The sequence below is a fragment of the Nicotiana sylvestris genome, chromosome 6 (assembly GCF_000393655.2).
Source record: "Nicotiana sylvestris chromosome 6, ASM39365v2, whole genome shotgun sequence".
Classification (NCBI taxonomy): Eukaryota; Viridiplantae; Streptophyta; class Magnoliopsida; order Solanales; family Solanaceae; genus Nicotiana; species Nicotiana sylvestris.
Genome location: NC_091062.1, coordinates 174,106,108 through 174,113,216, shown reverse-complemented (window position 1 = coordinate 174,113,216; position 7,109 = coordinate 174,106,108).

Here is a 7,109-nt window from a genome sequence, read left to right as displayed (position 1 = left end):
TTAAATCTTGAAAAATATTTAAAAAAGATATAGTTTTGTTTAAATACTAGTCTTATTTTTGGTAGTTATTTTGCTTACATAGGACTAGTTAAGCAACGTGTTCCTATTTCTCGGGTCCGGGCAAAAGAATAATATTCGGGTTCAAACTACCCGGTTTTAGGCCTAATTTCGGACCTAGCCCATAATAAACCGAGTCCAGGACACATGGGGAACCCCACCACGCGTGGGGGACACAAATCTCGAACCCCATCACGCGTGGGGCTCATTTTTTCTGGGCAAACCCATTAAAAAACACGGACAAAACATTTTGAAAAAGGGGGGACTTTCGAAAATTTTGAAGAGGGAACTGTAGTTCATCTTCTTCAATAAGAAGAAGGAGCAAAACCCTCCTGAAGGACTCTCACCCTAAACCCTCGTCAAACTCACCCAAAACCCCGTCTCCTCCCAACTCCATCACACCCGTCGCAACCCAAAACCAGTCGCGACGCCACTCCTCCACGTCCAAACGATCACCGGCTCCGACGACACCATCTTACTCGTCGTCTCACAACCAGTCCATCGACCATTGCCCAAACGACCATACTCCACCGTCGTCGTTGCTGTCCCCGACCCACTGTCCAAACGCCATAACCATCAACAAAAACCACCTCCATCACGAACCAGTCGCACCTCCGTCAACCACCATTGCCATCCGCCACGAGCTCCAGCTCCACCCAAAAGAGTCCGGCAGCAGCATCGTCAAAACTTCAGTAGTAGCCCTCCCCCCGTCGTAACTAAAACCAGTCGCGACACTCCCTCACGTCGGAACGACCATCGCTGCTTTCCGTTCAGCCCCATCGACCATCCTAGCCCAGTTCCCTCCATCTCGTCACCTTGGTTGTTCCCCGTCGATAGCCCAGTTCCCTCCGCAGCAACCAAACAATCCTTGGTTGTTGACAGTTGTGGGTCCGAGCTTTCTATTTCCATCAAGGTCGTCTTTGGTCCATCAAGGTCTGGTACGTCGAGGTGTTTGTCCGAGGTTCCGTCGTTGTTCTTCATTCAGTGAGGTCCGACTTGAGTTTCGTCGGAGTCGTGTTTGTCGTTCTGAGGTTGTCGAGGTGCAAAGGTCAGTAAACCTCGATGTATTAGATAAATAAACTTTACGTTAAATGTTCGAAGATGCAATATAGAAATTGGTATGATAATTTTCTGCTTATGTTTTCATCGTATGCATTTTGTTCATTTTGCGTTGTGTTATTCTTGTTTATTTGATGTCATTCAATTAAGTTCGTCTAGTTGTTCTATGACACAAGTTTGACGTTAATTTGTTCGTGGTCTTTTGCTTAGTTCGTTCAGACAAAAATTAGCATTAGTACTTGTTGTTACCACTTCCGAAACACCCATTCACTTAACTTCTTTTATTAAACTTTTGACAAGTCATGAGATTTTAGTTGTAAAGAAGCGGTAAGGTTTAGTATGTTTAAAGGCGTAAAAATGACATCCTTTTTTAAAAATAATAATAATAATAATAATAATAATAAAAAACAAGGCGAGCTTCGCAAAAAATAAAAATGTACAGATTGCGGAGCCCTCACAAAAATATATGTATTAAATACTTAGATTCCGGGACGGGCCGTTTAGCAAAATTCACGGCCCTTCCCAAAATAATAATGCGCTAGTTGCTTTAGGCGCGCCTTTAATAATTTATCCTCCCTAACTCGGGTGCACATTTATGTGACCTAAATCCAAATCTCAGCGGAGTTGAAATGTGTCTCTAAATCGCGGGTACATTGATTGTAACGTGGTTCGAGATGCATGTCCATGACGTTGCAAATTCCTTTTAAAAAATAAGAATGAGATGAGCCTCGCCGAATAAAAACACAAATTGCGGGGCCCTCAGTAAATACTTGTTTAAAATTACTTAGAATTCAGGAGGGTCGTTTAGCGAATTTCACGGCCTCCGCAAAATAATAACGCGATAGTCTCTTTAGGCGCGTGTTTAATAATTTACTTTCTTAAGCTCGGGTGTGCATTTCATGCGACCCAAATCCAAATCTCAAAACATCAAATAAAATGCGTTCCGGATTGTGGGTGCATTTCATGTGACGCAGTCCAAAGACGTGTTTTAAGCGATGTTCACATTCTTGTAAAAACAATAATAATAAAGCGGTTAAAAGTTAAAATTTGCACATAAGTTCATATTCGTATAAAATCAGATAATCAAGCCAAATATAACAGTTGAGCGACCGTGCTAGAACCACGGAACTCGGGAATGCCTAACACCTTCTCCCGGGTTAACAGAATTCCTTATCCGGATTTCTGGTACGCAGACTGTAATATGGAGTCATTCTTTTCCTCGATTCAGGATTAAAATTGGTGACTTGGGACACCCTAAATCTCCCAAGTGGCGACTCTGAAATAAATAAACAAATTCGATTGTCCTTTAATTGGAAAAACTCCCTTGCACCCTCGCGGGTGCGGAAAAAAGAGGTGTGACAGCTCTGGCGACTCTGCTGGGGATTCCTGTTGTAACCCAGAACCACTGGTTCAGGGTTAAGAATTCGAGCTTAGAATAATTGTTGTTATTTGGCTTTATTTATTATCTGATTTTATTACATGTTTTGTGCTTAATGTGCTAATTGGTTGCCTTTTACTGCTTTGATATTAAGTGAACTGTATATAAATTGTGCCGAAACCCATCTTCTCTCTGAGTCTTCTAAATCATGAAGAAGGGCGTACTTCGTATGACTTCTTTTCTGTATAGTGTCAAATCCCAATTTAGAACGAGGTTCGGATAAGTTGCTAAGCCGGTGAAGCTTCTGTATTCCCGGTACGCTGCCCCCCCTCGGCTCGAGCTGTCCGCTCGGGTAAGCCAGGTCTAGAACAAACACCCAGGTTCTGAACCTAGTATAACAAAGCCACATGCCGGATCCCTAGTAGGAACGTTTATTTGCATCATGTGCATTTGACTTAGGGGACTCAACACAGGGGTTGGGTCCGTCTAGGACAAGCAACCTGAAAATAATAGACCATCTTTTGGCATCCTATGTGCTACATGTTGTACTTATTCAAGGGTGAATTGTTATGTTGATCACGTTTAATAAGAAGGCCGCACGTTTTTCCAGCATGATCTTATTTTAATCAAAAGCATGGGGAACATTTGTGGAATTCAAGAGGCCTTGGTATTCCATATGTCCCCCACGCTTTACATTTTGGGAAAAAGCACATGGGGAACATTTGTGGAATCCAAGAAGTCTTGGAATTCCCTATGTCCCCCATGCTTCATTTTTGGGAAAAGCACATGGGGAACATTTGCGGAATCCAAGAAGTCTTGGAATTCCCTATGTCCCCCATGCCACATTTTTGAAAAATACAATAAATATAAAATATATATATATATATATATATATATATATATATATAAAATATATATATATAAAGAGCATGAAAATTCAAAAGATTTTGTATGTTGTCATCATTTTCCATAAATTAGAAAATCGTGAAAAAGAGGAGAAAATAACAGTGTAGAGATATAACTACTTATTTTTAGAAAAAAAGCAATGTCCAAGTAGTATCGAAACTCTGCCGAAATTTTGATAAAATAAAAAAATGTCTTATTAGTTTGTTATATTAAAAGCAAAGGAAAAATAGAAGAAAAAAATCATCATTGTTCTGTCTTGTTTTTTTCTTCCAAAAAGAAAATAGTTTGTTGTGCCATTAAATAAAAATCAAAAAAAAGTCTGTTTTTTTTTTAAAAAAATGTTTTTTTAATCTTATTTTGGTTGTCTATGAAAATGCCAAATAAAAATAAAAAGAGTCGGGCGTTAACGTGATTTTATTATCTGTTCCAAAATAAGTATATATATAATCAAAAAAAATTCAAAAGAAAATTCAAAATTAGAAAAAAAAAATCCGAAAACATTTTGATTCTTCTTTAAAATCCAAAATTCAAAAAAATATTTTTTTAAGCAAGGTAAAAATTCCAAAAAAAAAATTCTTTTTCTTTAGAATAAGAAAAACAAAGGAAAAAGAAGGAATGTTTTATGTTTTTGTATGTTTTTTTGTTAATTTGTTTGTTTGTTATGAATGAAAAATAATAGTCTATTTGATTGTTGTGGGAAAAATATAATAAAAAAAATAGAAAATGGAAAAGGGTCTTCTCAAAAATAGTTTATTTACCCGAACTACGCGGGTTTTATTCTCACCGGATGTGAGATACGTAGGCAACCCTCATCGGGTCCAACCCCACCTTTTGCTAAAAAGCCAAAAACAAATTAATAATAATAAACAAAAAATATATGTCAAACTTTAATTTTGTCATAAAGAAGTTGGGTGACGCTGTTTCATCAAGACATTGCCGAATGTTCCCGAAAGGGACGCCGGAAGGCTGACTTTGCATAAACAGCCACCTTTGGGTCATTTTTTTAAGACTTGGTCCAGTTGACCCCCACAGCCTAAAAATCTTCGTCCCCGAGACGTTGAAAGGCCGTGTTTGCAATATTGACTTTTCTAATTTGAAAAACGATAAAAAAGAGTTATAAATAAGTCAGGTGATGCTGTTTTGTCATAAATAGCCAAATGTTCCCGAAAGGGATGCCGGAAGGCTGATTTGGCATAAACAGCCGCCTTTGGGTCATTTTGAGATATGGACCCACACAGCCTTAAAAATCTTCGCCCCCGAGGCGCTGAAGGGCCGTGTTTGCAACACCAGGTTTTATTATAATTCGAAAAGAAAAAATACCGTTTGAATTTTGTCATAATAAGCCGAGTCAGCCTCGGCCGCCTCTTAAACCGTTCTTGCCGAAATAGCCTTAGAGTATCTTTCAGTTGTCGAAAGGTTATTTTCGTAAAAGAACGGACAAGTTTGTAAGGTGTCATAAAATAATCCTCCCCGGCCTCAAAATTCATGTGAAATTTGGAAGGGGCCACATTTGCAAAAATAGCCGTTTGGTTGCATTTGTCAAACGGGGAAAGAAACTGGCCGTTTGTAAATCTTTTGATTAGAATATGCGGGTGTTTGATTTTCGAGTTTGTAGGTCATCTTCAAACCTTTGAAACCCGGTCTGTTTTAATATGAAAATTGAAAAAAATATTTATTATTGTTTATCTCTTATTGGTCCGAACTACGCAAGGTCTGATTCATGCGGGGTCATGATACGTAGGCAATCTCCATAAGATTCGACCACAACAAAAAGAAAAGCAAAAAAAAAGAAATGAAAAAGAGAATGAAAAAAAAGAATGAAAAAAAAGAAAGGAAAAAAAGGAAAAGAGAAAAGAGAAAAATGGCAAGCTGGGAATGAGGAATGAGTTTTTATTTTATTTTACTCTATTTTCAAAAAAAAGAAAAAGAAAAAAATAAATAAAATAAAATAATAAACTAGTTAGTTTATAACCCGAACTACGTCGGTTTGATTCTCGCCGGATGTGGGATACGTAGGCAACCCTCATCGGGTCCAACTCCCTTTTTCATTTTACCAATAATGATATACCATAAAGCATATATGTACATATACACATGTATATAAATACATATATTGTTTGTTTTGTTTTCCAAGATTTTTTGTTTAGAGTCAAAATAAAGGTTTTTGTTTTCGCCTAAAAGGTCACCTTAATAAATGTGCAGGATGAGCACAGAGCAAAATGAACCATTCTCGGCCCTCAGCGAGGTCCCCCTACAACTCCACATGTGGTGGAATGATTTGGAAGCCAATAGCAAAGGGGTAGTAGGAAGAATATTGGGAGGTTTTGTAAATTTGTTGGGTGTTAGGCCAAGGACAGATATTCTTGAAGCTCTAATACCATTTTGGGACCCAACCCGCAATGTATTCCGTTTTGTTGACTTTGAACTTTCACCAACACTTGAGGAAGTCGCCGGATATGCGGGATTGAATGAGAGGTTAAGAGGGCAATATTTGCTTTCGCCAAGGCCAGTGTCTCCGCATGCGTTTCTGGATCTACTAAGCATCAGTCGGAAGATACAACATGACGATTTATCGAGAGGATGTTGTGATCTCCATTTCTTGTATCAGCGGTACGGAGCCCCGCAGGGTTTCGAGGAACCGAACCTTGGGCTAACTCACGGCGGGAACAGAAACAAATGGGAAGCAAGACGTACTTTGGCTTTCATCACAGCGTTCTTGGGAGTCATGGTCTGTCCAAGGAAGGATAAAAAGATAGAGATAGGTCTGGTAGGTATGGCCGACGTTGCAATCAAAAGAACCAATAGTACTGTGGTTCCTTTGATTTTGTCCGAAATCTACCGGGCTCTGACTATATGCCGAGAAGGAGGCAAGTTCTTCCAAGGTTGCAACCTGTTACTTCAGCTATGGATGCAGGAACATCTCCATCACCGAGTAGGATACATGAACCACGGGTTGACCGAGAGGAATTGTATCAGCGGATTCAAGAAGCGCATGACAGGCGCCAGATTTCCTGAAGGTGTCGAAGCATGGTTTACACGGTTAAGGTCAACAACATCTGACCAAATTGAATGGGCATTCGGTTGGTTGACTGATACTGAGGTGATCTACATGTCGGCTGAAGAATGTCATGTTCTCTTAATGGGGCTTCGCAGCATCCAACCATATGCCCCTCATCGGGTATTACGACAACTGGGCAGGTTTCAAGTAGTCCCTACTGATGAAGATCTGAGCAAGCATGCCTTGGAATTAAGCCCGGGAGTCATATTCCCCGAGGGGAAGATTAGAAAACTGTGGCATGAATGTAGATTCTTGGAGCCCAAGACCATGGTGCGAGAACTAGCTAAAGGTGAGGTAGACCCAAAGTACGATGCTTGGTTCGAAAGAAGGTTTCAGATTCGGCAAAGACCTGCTAAAAGGGCCCACGTCCAACACTTCACAGATGATTCACAAGAGCAATGGGGATGGTTAAAAAGGGAGGAAGGTTACCGGGTTGAAATCGGGAAGCTAAAGCAACAAGTCGAAAGGCTTGTATTTGAGAACAATGTGCAAGTCGCCTCGGAGCAGGCTGAAAGAAACAAGCTAGCCCAAGAAAACCAAACCTTGAAGGCCCGCCTTCGCCAAGCCAGTAAGAGTAACGTTGACCGACAGAAGCGTCGCTCTGACGAAAGATTGATAGCAAGTTTGAGAAGTCAGGTCATCCAGAGCCAA